Below are 12997 nucleotides of genomic sequence, written 5' to 3' on the forward strand. Positions count from 1 at the left end.
ACACTGATGTGTATACAATGGATGACTAATAAGAACCTGCTGTATAAAAAAATAAATTTTAAATTTTAAAAAAATAAAATTTAAAAATTAAAAAAAAATAGTTCTGCAGTGGGTTATTGTATCAACTTGAGTGATCTTCCTGTTTTCTGTCACAGCATCCCTCACTGGCCAAAAGGTGTTAATATTTGCTCCCTGACTACTTTTGCAGAAAAGGTACGAGAATTTGCATTAGATCATTTTATTTGCAGCATCTCAAATATGCAGTAATTTAAAGCATACAAGTTTAGGTCATATTAGAATTTAGTTCACAGTTCAATTCCATGAGACCTTTTTTAACCATTTTAGTCTGTTGGAGCTTAAAGCAGCGATATGCTGATTGTGAGACCAAGTGAAGCTGATCAAATCAACCCTTGAAAGAGTAATTGGTAAATCTCCTCATGTGCTTTTGAAAAATTAATCAAGACAGGTTTGGTGAACCTTGCTGACAGAGTCTCTTTGGGACAAATGACTCAGTTCCCAATGTATTGTCATAAAAGAAAACTGCAGCTGCAAATCCCAAGGTGACCCATTTATCTTGCTTGGGTAGCACATAATGACTTCTTGAGCACTGCAAATAATTCTGCTGGTTTAAAAATCAATTTGGTTAATACAATTAAATGAAACTGATCCTTCAGGTTCAAAAACCTATCAATTTGACTCACACATTAACATTTTAATATGGAAACAGCCACAGTAATCTTCCAGCGCCTTCTAACAGTGTTCTATGGGGTTGTCTGGTCAGGCCACTCAGGATGGCCGTTCTCTTGCTCTCTGTACATCCCCTACTTGACCAGTGCCTGCTTCATCTATACCCTACGCACAGGACTGACCTTCCTACGGACTTGCCCCAGCCTCAGCTAGTGATTGTTCTGATCAAAGGGGTGGTGAGGGGCGTGTCCCTCTGCTGGTTTCCCTGGTAACTAATGAGGCCACCTGACATCAATTCTCCCTATAACTGGCAATCTCCCCTTCCCACAACCAGGAGAGAGCCTGCTACCATGTCCTGCCCACAGTCTGTCTGCTGCACGCGGTGGGGTGTCTCTCCAGGACACTGCTTCAGACCTGTCAGCTCTCCCATCCATTAAACCACTGATGTCTCTGTTGCTGGCTCCGGGCTCCTTCTTCGGTTTTAAAGCTGGGTAAGTGCAGGCCTTGTAGGCCTGCGGGGTGCAGCCCAACAACTGGCGGAGCAGTCAGGAGACCAAGGAGACTCCCGAGTGCCGAGGTGTTGAGAAATACACAACGGGGAATGGAAAGCTGCGTGGGGGCTGTCCACTAACACGTGGGGCCCCGAAGTTCCAGGGGTGATCCCAAAAGTTATGGGGGAAATCCCCGGGTGGCTATCCTTGATGAACGGGGGCTGCCAAGAGATCCGGAGAACAACGGCCCCTGATGGTTCTGCTATTGTATCAAAATGAGGCTTTTGTAACTGGTTAAGCTAGCTCTCTAGAAGCAATTGGTATTCTCTTCTTGTGCCTTTGAGATGTAGATGATCTACCTGGGTTCTCAGGAACTTTAATCACATGTGATCTCTAAGAGTAAATGAAGAAAAGGGAGAGAGGCTTTTAAAAAACCATATAGGAATAATTATGTTTTGGGAATCTCTATCTAAAATAGTCTCTCCAGATTTTGGTAACTTGAAACTAAATTAAGTTAAATGAAGAGAATTCATTGACTGTCTGGTTCATTTCAAATAGGGTAAAATATTGGAACCTTAATTGCTGGGCAGGCCTAAGTTTGTCTATCTTTGCCCGCTTTGGAGAGGAAGACTAAAGCATTAAGTTTTCCAATCAGGAAATTTACAATTACTTGCTTCTTGGTTTTTGCCAGAGATTAACGTTTTTAAGGGTTAAGACTACAATCAGACATAATTCAGTTATTGTAACCAAGTTTGTTTATCCATTACATTGTGATCAGGCGTTTAACGGTGACCTTTTAAGAGTCTTTTGTCATTTATAGGCAGTAATGTTGTGCTCTGATGCTTCTGCAAAAGTGCTTCATCTTCAAGAAGATTGACAGGAAGGACTTTTGGCAAGTACAGGTCTCTGATAAATTTCAGATCATAGAGCTGAACTGGGTAAGAAATTAAAGAATCCTAATGGAAAACCTAATGGCTTCATAAAAAGTTAACGAAAGGGTTGGTTACTGGTGAATATGGTTATAATGTTTATGGGTTTTGTTTGGAATGTTACTGGCTTTGATCTGTTTTCCAGGTAGAGCGGAGCCCTTCCCCTCAAGTTAGCTTTGACTTAACAGCAATTTGGTAAACTACACCTATGGGTAGAATTTGTCAACTGAAAAAAAACGCGCAACCTAAAAGTTGAGAGTTGTTTTAGTTGGCGGACTTTCAGAGGACTTCAAGCCTGGACACAGCATCTCAGACAATGCTGAGAAAATCGTTAGAGGCAAGGGGGGAGCCAGGATATATAGGAGTTTCTGCAACAAAGGGCAGGTAGTAGGGATATCAAAAGATTACTGTTAATTAAGGAAAACCGGACACCTCAAGTTAATGAAATTTAGCCCTTTTCTATGTATGGGAAGAGGTAAAGTCTGGGCTCATTGAAATCATTCCTTTGATATGCACCTCAGCTGTCTGGGGCCAGTATCCTGTGTTTTCTCCTCCTGAGCTTCAGGGTGCACCAGTCGTTGGTGGCTGCAGCAGTTGACTGCTAGATGGCAGGCATCCTGTTTCTATCTTGAGTTCCCTCAGAGCTCACCATAGGGGTGGCTGTAATGTGGTAGCTTGAAGGCTGCAACATCTTTTGTTTACTGATATGGCAGGCAGCATTCTTAGTTCATAAATTGAAGCACTCTTCTGTCTGGTCTGCCAACTAAAGGTTGGCACTTGCCATCTCCCTCTACAAGGATTAAATCCCAAGCTGCTGGCCTTCAACACATCCTGAAAGGAGTTCAGGGTGGAGATCAGGAATGAGGCACTCTGTGCTCTGGGAAAAACTGGCAGAACAGGTCTTCAGATTTAGATATTTTCAGGAGAAGATTTTATGAGCCCAATTCTTGCATCTCCTCGTATCTAGAAAAGCACTAAAATCCTTCACGGTGACGACTGGTCCTCGTGACTAGAAGAAACCTTCTGCAAAAATGTGTGCTTGGGGCTTCCCTGGTGGCGCGGTGGTTGGGAGTCCGCCTGCCGATGCAGGGGACGCGGGTTCGTGCCCCGGTCCGGGAAGATCCCACATGCCGCGGAGCGGCTGGGCCCGTGCGCCATGGCCGCTGCGCCTGCGCGTCCGGAGCCTGTGCTCCGCAACGGGAGAGGCCACAGCAGTGAGAGGCCCGCGTACCGAAAAAAAAAAAAAAAAAAAAAAAAAAATGTGTGCTTGATTGCATGTACCTCCACTTCACCAAAATCACATATATGCTAACCTTCCCCGCTACCTCTTCGGAGCAGTTTCTCAGAGCTATCTGAAATGCTGCCTCCAGGGCGATAGTCCTCATTTTGTCCCCAATAAAACGACTCACAACTCTCACATTGTGCAAATTTTTTTTTCAGATCACAGGTCCCTCCAGAAATTGGAGACTCTTAGGTTCTGATAAGCCTTATCAGGTGAAAGGGAAAGCCCGTCTCCTGGCATGTGCAGGAATCTCTATATTTGGGGACCGAGAAATCCAAGGTGGAGCCTGATGGCAGGTCTTTGGCATGGTTTTCTTGGCCTTGAGAGGCCTTTTGGGAATTCAGCCTGCGACTCCTTCTGAGGAGTTCTGCCTCAGCCAGTTTGGAGGAGCCTACGTGGTCAATTGATCAGACTTGTTTTGCAAACAAATTAGTTTTGATTTGGCTGTGTTTGGTGGAGATGAGAGTAATTTTAGATAGAAGAAGATTGTTTCAATAGATATTAAATTCTAGTTCTGTTAATTGAGGTCTGTATTTATGGAAGTTATTTATTGTGTTAGCCACACTTGCCCTGATGTTCAGGAGGAAAAGATTATCCAGTGAGGGTATCACAGCGTGTAACTACTCACGATGTATATAACATTGCTCGCTTTAAGTCAGCTGCTAAAAGCACATGTACAAGTCTTGCGTAACAATTTGGTATAAGTGATAAAATGTATGGCCTATAAAGTGTTTCCCCATTAACATACCCCTGAGCCTGCTCACAAGATCTGATTAAGCTTCCCCCAGTGTGAATAACTAGGCGAAAATAAAGGAGGTCTAGCACCGAGGGACATGATCTGAACCTGGGGTAGGAGCCAGCATCCCAGCATTGAGGGACGGATATTTTTTTTTTTTTAAACATCTTTATTGGAGTATAACTGTTTTACAATAGTGTGTTAGTTTCTCCTTTACAACAAAGTAAACCAGTTATACATATACATATGTTCCCATATCTCTTCCCTCTTGCGTCTCCCTCCCTCCCACCCTTCCTATCCCACCCCTCTCGTGGTCACAAAGCACAGAGGTGATCTCCCTGTGCTATGCGGCAGCTTCCCACTAGCTATCTAATTTACATTTGGTAGTGCATATATGTCCCTGCCACTCTCTCACTTCGTCACAGCTTACCCTTCCCCCTCCCCATGTCCTCAAGTCCATGCTCTAGTAGGTCTGTGTTTTATTCCTGTCCTACCACTAATCTCTTCATGACATTTTTTTTTCTTAGATTCCATATATATGTGTTAGCATACGGTATTTGTTTTTCTCCTTCTGACTTACTTCACTCTGTATGACAGACTCCAGGTCTATCCACCTCATTACAAATAACTCAGTTTCATTTCTTTTTATGGCTGAGTAATATTCCATTGTATATATGTGCCACATCTTCTTTATCCATTCATCTGTTGATGGACATTTTGGTTGCTTCCATGTCCCGGCTATTGTAAATAGAGCTGCAATGAACATTGTGGTACATGACTCTTTTTGAATTATGGTTTTCTCAGGGTATATGCCCAGTAGTGGGATTGCGGGGTCGTATGGTAGTTCTATTTGTAGTTTTTTAAGGAACCTCCATACTGTTCTCCATAGTGGCTGTATCAATTTACATTCCCACCAGCAGTGCAAGAGGGTTGAGGGATGGATATTTTTGATCATCAATGCTTTCTATTGGAAGATTTGCAGTCAAAAGGGGAAATGATGGAAAAATCTACACATATTGAGGTGTGGGGCTGTATATGAGGCTTATACATGGTTTAACTTAAATTTTACGGACAAGAACAGCCGGTTTTTTGGCCTTTCAGACACACATTTTACATCTGCTTTGGCCATTGAGGAAGGGAATGCATTTGAAAGTCAAAATGGAGTAGCTGTGGTTCAGACATCCAAAGGTAAAACGAGGTGGCCATCACATGATTTTAGACATAGTCCTCTATTACTGAAAACTTGAGTTTTCTGAACTGTATTGCAGACCAGGACAGAAACCACAGGCGGGTGTGGTATTATCTCAGAATGTGGCTACCGCTTATATTCTGCTTAACTGTCATCATCTTCCTGTGTTGTGCCTGTTGGATGTCTTACGTTTCGTCCCTAGCCTGAGGGAGGAAATCTATTCGAGGGCTGAGCAGCAACACTGGCCTCACTGTGCAATGAGTCTTATTGCTGGGTCTACAGCGAGATACCATTGTTGTCCTCCTCTGGACTTCCATGAAAAGTTGACCCGGCGAATGTGACTATATGGGACGACTGACCATGGCGGGAAAGACTTACCAGCTTCCAGCCCCATGTGCAACATGTCAGAAGGACCTCCCGTAAACGTTACTGTACAACTGACTGCCCGTGACCCTCCCTGGGCTATGCTGTGTGTGGAGTGGGACAGGCTGGCTTCTGGACACAGAAGTCCAACTAGTGGGACTATTTTCTGCTTGGAAAGACCTAATGAGTCCACCCCTAATGGCACCCAACATAACATGGGGTGACAGATGTGTACTAGGGCGGCTGACCCCTGGCAAGGCCACCAGAATGTTTCTTTTAGAGCCAGGCCTTCCCCTCCCTATGGGGGTGGCTCTGGGTTTATGAAAACCAGGGGTGGCCTTACCTTCCTTGTTACTGGACAGGGCACTGCCGCTTCGTTGACCTGGTAAGCACCTGGCTCCAGAATGTACCCACATCCTGGCAAATGACTGTTCTGAGCATACTAGGTATCTTACTCTTGATGCTGTTTGGCTGCTGCTGTCTGTATTGTATTGTGGCATCTGGTTGCAGGGCCCCCTACATACCTGACCCCAGGGATGTCATGGAAGAGGGGCTGGACGGAGATAGTTAAGGGTCACACAGGGTATGTAGGGGTGGAGTGTCTAGTCGGGCCACTCAAGACGGCTGCTCTCTTCCTCCCTGTACACGCCCTGCTTGACCAGGGCCTGCTTCACCCACACCTACTCACAGGACTGACCTTCCAACACACTTGCCCCAGGCCCAGCTAGTGATTGTTCTGATCAAAGGGGTGGTGAGGGGCGTGCCCCTCTACTGGTTTCCTTGGTAACTAATGAGCCAACCTGACCCAATTCCCAACCTGTAACTGGCAATCTCCCCTTTCCCCTCCTCCCCAGGGAAGCCTGCCACCGTGTCCTGCCCGCCGTCCACCTCACTCAGTGGGGTGTCAGTCCAGGACCTTGCTTCAGCCGTCTAAGCTGTCCCACCATTGATGTCTCTGTTGCTGACTCTGGGCTCGCTCTTTGGTCTTAAAGCTGTGCAAGTGCAGGCCTTGAAGGCCTGCAGGGTGCAGCCCAACAGGGTTATGTTTAGAAAGCAGTGCACATAGTGTTGTCTTTAAAATCTCACCAGAATTAGTCATGGAAATTAGTACTGAAATATTTCTTCAGGCACTCAAAGCCAATGCCTTTACAAGGTCTTTGGCGTGTATTCACCAGAGAAGGCAGAAGCATTACAAATGGTGCCTCAGATTCCACTGGACAGCCAATCTCCCCACCGACCACCTGCAAAGTTACAAGAACTACTTGGCGCACACAGGTATGGTCAACGATAGTTTCAGTTCTCATGGTATTAACTCAATCAATGGTATGTAACCTTGCTACCACTCCCTCTCTTGGAACTCTCTTCTCTGTTTTTCTTACAGGGTACCACACTTATTTTTGGTCTTTTTCACAATATTTTCTTCATGTCTTCTTTCTCTGACAAAACCTTAAATGCTGGTATTCCCCCCTTCTAATCCTTGGCCCTCTTCCCTTCCCTTTTCATTTATTCCCCTTCATTCATATGGCCTCAACTATCAGCCATAAGGTGATAACTCCACCTGTAACTCCAGGCCTGGCCTCTAAGCTCTAGATTCTTGCTGCTCAGTAGGGCAGTTACTAGTCACATGTGACTGAAATTTTTTAATTAGAATTAAATAAAATTTAAAATTCCATTCCTCAGTCTCACTAGCCACATTTCAATACTGAATAACCACATACGTCTAGTGTATGCCACATTGGATAGTTCAGGTAAAAAACTTTTCCATCATCACAAAAAAATTCTACTGGACAGTGATACCTAGATAACAATAGCTAGTAATATATGTGCCAGGGATTCTTCTAAGTCTTTTCTATGTAAACGAATCCTCACAACAAACTTCTGAGGTACTTAACAGTAGTCAAAATCACAGAGACAGAAAGTAGAATGTTGGTTGCTGGGGGGGCGTCAGGGAGTGAAGGTTGATGAGTTGTTTAATGGATATAGAGTTTCCATTCTGCAAGATGAAATTAGTTCTGGAGATGAAGGATGGTGATGGCTGCACAATATGAATGTACTTAATACCACTGAACTGTACACTTAAAAATGGTTAAGATGTCAAATTTTATGTGTATGGTAGCACAGACAAACAAACAAGGTTTGTACTAAGTACTTTTAAGATTGTGGTGAAACTGGTATGCGTTGTAGCTTTGGAAACAGGTATTTGGAACTCCTCATTATAACAGATAACTAATGCCAGCAGTAAGACTACTGAAAGAGAATCCAATTAAAATGGGAATTTTATGGTAGACACTTAAAAAAAAAAAGTGTGAAGTGTGCTTGGGTCTATAGCTTGAAAAATGAAACTAATATGAAAATAAATTTATCATATATTTAACAACATTGAGGTTAACACTGCAACTATTTGCTCACACTTAGAACAAAGACATTGGTTATACTGACATAACAATTTTGAAAAAATTATGAAGAATAAGTAAACGTGCATTTAATTTTTTTTAGATTCTAGAAGCACCTGTACAAAATTCAAAAGGTTCAAAAGTGTACACAGTGAATAGTAACACTTCCCTCTCTGCAATATTCAATTCACCTTCCCTGATGGACACTTCTATTTATAGCTCATTGTATTTACATACAGGGATATTCTAGAAACCTGTAATATGTATGTATGTATGTATACTGTCTCTTTCCTCCTTGTCCAATGCCCTGCTGTTTTCACTTAATATATCATGGAGAGCTTTCCATATCAAGAGTATGTATATTTAAATAATACCTGTCAAATTATTCTCCTTAGAGGTTACAGTCAATTATTCCCTAATAATGTCTGAGAGTATATTTTTTTAATTTACTTTTTAATCAGTTTCAGGTGTACAACATAATTTGACATTTGTATACATTGCGAAATGATCAACACAATAAGTCTAGTTAACATCATCACCTTACATAGTCACCAAAAAGATTTTTCTTGTGATGAAAACTTTTAAGATTTACTCTCTGGGACTCCCCTGGTGGTCCAGGGTAAAGAATCCGCCTTCCAATGCAGGGGACGCGGGTTCTATCCCTGGTCGGGGAGCTAAGATCCCACACGCCACGGAGCAACTAAGCCTGTGCGCCCTGGAGCCCGAGCACCACAACTAGAGAGACAAAATACGCATACCACAACTAGAGAGACAAAATACGCATACCGCAACTAGAGAGACAAAATACGCATACCGCAACTAGAGAGAAGCCCATGCACCGCAATGAAGACCCAACAGCCAAAAAAATAAAGAAAATAAAGAAAGAAACATTTTTTTTAAAGAGAAGATTTACTCTCTTAGCAACTTTCAAATACAGTAGTCCCCCCTTATCCGTGGTTTCAGTTACCCGCGGTCAACCATGGTCCAAAAATATTAAATGGAAAATTCCAGAAATAAACAATTCATAAGTTTTAAATTGCGCACCGACACAACTAGCGTGACAAAATTTCACACTGTCCCAATCCATTCGTCTGGGGCATGAATCATCCCTTTGCTCATCGTATCCCACCCATTAGTCACTTAGTAGCTAACTTGGTTAACAGGTCAACCATCATGGTGTCTCAGAGCTTGTGTTCAATAACCCTTCTTTTACTTAATAATGCCCCAAAGTGCAAGAGTAGTGATACTGGCAATTCAGATCTGCCAAAGAGAAGCCATAAAGTACTTTCTTTAAGTGAATAGGTGAATGTTTTCAACTTAATAAGGAAAGAAAAAAAATCATATGTTGAGGTTGCTAAGATTCACTGTAGAGAACAAATCTTCTATCCATTAAATTGTGAAAAAGGAAAAACAATTTGTGCTAGTTTTACTTTTGCCTCAAACTGCAGAAGTTATGGCCACAATGTGTAAGTGCTTGATTATGATGGAAAAGGCATTAAATTTGTATCAATACAATAAGATATTTTGAGAGGGAAACCACATTTGCATAACATTTATTGTAGTAACTGTTCTATTTTACTATTATTGTTCACCTTTTACTGTGCCTAATTTATAAAGTAAACTTTATCAGAGGTCTGTATGCATAGGAAAAGACATAGTACATATAGGATTCTGTACTATACAAGTTTTCAGGCATCCATGGGGGGGTGGTCTTGGACCATATCCCCCCACAGGTAAGGGGGGACTACTGTATGCAATACAGTATTATTAACTATAGTCACCATCCTGTACCTCACATCCACGTGTCTTATTTCATAACTGAAAGTTTGCACTTTTTGACCCCCTTAACCCATTCTCCACACCCCCACCCCTGCCTCAGGCAGCCATCAATCTGTTCACAATGTCTTTATCCATTCATCCACATCCACTGATGGACACTTAGGTTGTTTCCCTATCTTGGCTATTGTAAATAATACTGCAATGAACGTAGGGGTGCCTATGCTTTTTTTAACTTTTTTTTTTTAATTGGAGTATAGTTGCTTTACAATGTTGTGTTAGTTTCTGCTTTTCAAGTTAGTCTTTTAGTTTTCTTCAGGTGAATAACCCAGAAGTGGAATTGCTGGATCATATGGTAGTTCTATTTTTAATTTTTTGAGAAACCCCCATACTGTTCTCCATAGTGGCTGCACCAACAGCGCATAAGGATTCCTTTTTCTCCACATCCTCAGCAACACGTTATTTCTCGTCTTTTTTATAATAGTCATTTTAACAGGTGTAAGGTGATAATTTCATTGCGGTTTTGATTTGCATTTCCATGATGATGAGTGATGTGGGGCATCTTTTCATGATCTTGTTGGCCATCTGTATGTCTTCTTTGGAAAAATGTCTATTAAGATCCTCTGTCCATTTTTTTAATCAGGTTGTTTGCAGGGCTTTGCTATTGAATTATGTGAGTTCTTGATATATTTGGGGTATTAACCCCTTATCAGGTATATGATTTGCAAATATTTTCTCCCATTCAGTAAGTTGCCTTTCATTTTGTTAATGGTTCCCTTTGCTGTGCAGAAGCTCTTTAGTTTGATGTATATCATATATTTGACCCTTGTAAACCTCTTCAGTGAAAACAGTATGCCATAGTTTACACATCTCTTATTATGAGTAAGGTCACATAAGTCTTATGCTTAAAGAGGCACCTATTTGCATTCTCTGTTCATGTTATTTCCTCGTTTTTGTTTTTTTTTATATAGATGTAACTAGTCATCACTTTTATTATGAATAATATCTTTCAGGACACTGTGTTGAAAATATTTAAATTTCTTGAAGATTAAAAAATGCTGTTAAGTATATCAATATCATGTTTTATGCTTTTGCAATTTTTATGCCACTTTAGGCATTCCCATTCTAAGATTATGTTAAAAATTCTCCCATGTTCTGGTATTTTTATGGCTTTCTTTTCTATTAACATCTTTGATATCTCTGGGACTTATTGGGGTATAAATGAGTGAGGCATTTAACTTAATTTTTTCCAGGTCTCCAGTTTTCTCCAAACCATTTACAGAATATTTCATTCTTTCCCACTGCTTACCTTTTTTATTTGACGCTCAGGTCACAGAGCTTCTCCTCTCCCTGGGAATTGGGTAACAGTTTCCTTGGGAACCAGGTACTTTGTTCCACATTATCCCTTTCCACAACCCTTCTCTCACCGTCCCTGCCCCCTTCTAAGGCCTTCACACAAAGGGTCTCCTCTTGTCTGGAAGTCTCCTTACCCACCCCCTTGACGTGCTAACTCCTTCTCATACTCAGATCTCAAGTTGTTTTGTTTTGTTTTTGTCTGCGCTGGGTCTTCGTAGCTGCGCGGTCTTTCTCTAGCTGCGGCGAGCGTGGGCTACTCTTCGTTGCAGTGCACGGTCTTCTCATTGCGGTGGCTTCTCTTGTTGCAGAGCACGTGCTCTAGGCACGCGGGCTTCAGTAGCTGTGGCAAGCAGGCTCTAGAGCGCAGGCTCAACAGTCATGGTGCATGGGTTCAGCTGCTCTGCGGCATGGGGGATCTTCCCAGACCAAGGTTTGGACCCGTGTCCCCTGCATTGGCAGGCGGGTTCTTAACCACTGTGCCACCAGGGAAGCCCCTCAGGTCTCGAGCTTAAATATCACTTCTCTAGGTTGGGTACCAAATTTTATATCCCCAAACAACTCCACACTTCCTCTTTGGTGCAGCTGTTCCCCACGATGACAAAGATCCAACCCATGTTGGACACTTCAGTATCCCTAGTGCCTACATCAGTACACAGTAGATAGTCAGAGCTTCATAAATATTTATTGAATTAATGCAATGTCTATTTTTTCCCTCTGATTGATTCTCCTCCTTATGCTGTGGTTGGGAGAATAAGGGGGAGATGTGGTTCCATTAGTGAATGCTGAGTCCAGCCACTTGATGCTTACAAGGCTCCTCAGGGCCTCCTACTAATAAGTGACCACTCTAGTGGCCAGCCTGGCCCCTCCAGACATGTCGGGCTTTGACCCAGCAGATCCAGATTTGAAAGGTACGTACATAAAGCTTTGGCCTTTGCTGTGGGACTCTGGGACTTATTAATCTTCAGAAAAAGAAGCATTATGTTAGGAGAGTTTTCTTGACCCAGTTATTTTCCCCCCTTATTTTACCACCGTGGATGTGAGGCGGTATGAACGCAGTTAGCACTCAGAGAAGCTGCCACTTGATACTTAGGATGCCACGTGATTCATCTTTTCCTTTTAACTTAGCCTTGGTACCTGTTGAAAAAATATTATCCTCATAAAATCCCAGATATTCTACTTGGTAATTTCTGTAGAACCAAATTCTGCTCTTGGGAACTCTAACACTTGCATTATATAAGTTAGAAGCAGAAATCAGCAGGGAAGAGAAAGAAGAAAATAATGTGAGAAAAAAACGCAGGTGATTAGCAGAATACTTAGCTCTTGCTTCTCAAATATTTTTAATTCAGAAAAAAAGTTTCAAAATTCAAGTGCAATATTTTCAACATAAATTAACATTTAATTAATTATGCACTCAGGGTATTGTTCTGAAGTGAGTTTAATTAACAAATAACTAGGTTTGGTAATATCTTGCCTGGATCTCTATCCCCTTGAGAAGAGGAAGTTGAATAGTTGAAATAGCATGGTCTGATTGCTGCAGACTAAGATTATCCTGTTTCTTCAGTCTGCCCTTCCTTCTCTTTCCCAAGGGCAGAAATGAACAAAATAATTTTCTAATTGTTTAGCACTCAGTTTTCTACCTAGCAAAGACAGTGTGGTTGTACCAGCTCTCATTTTTTAAAAAATTATAGCATTTGGAATTCAGTGCATATTCATCTTTGATTCATTTCCTCCCATTTAAAAAAAATATTGTGGAAAATTTCAAACATTTACAAAGTACACAGAACTGTATAATGAA

Source organism: Physeter macrocephalus, chromosome 6, assembly GCF_002837175.3.
Source record: "Physeter macrocephalus isolate SW-GA chromosome 6, ASM283717v5, whole genome shotgun sequence".
Classification (NCBI taxonomy): Eukaryota; Metazoa; Chordata; class Mammalia; order Artiodactyla; family Physeteridae; genus Physeter; species Physeter macrocephalus.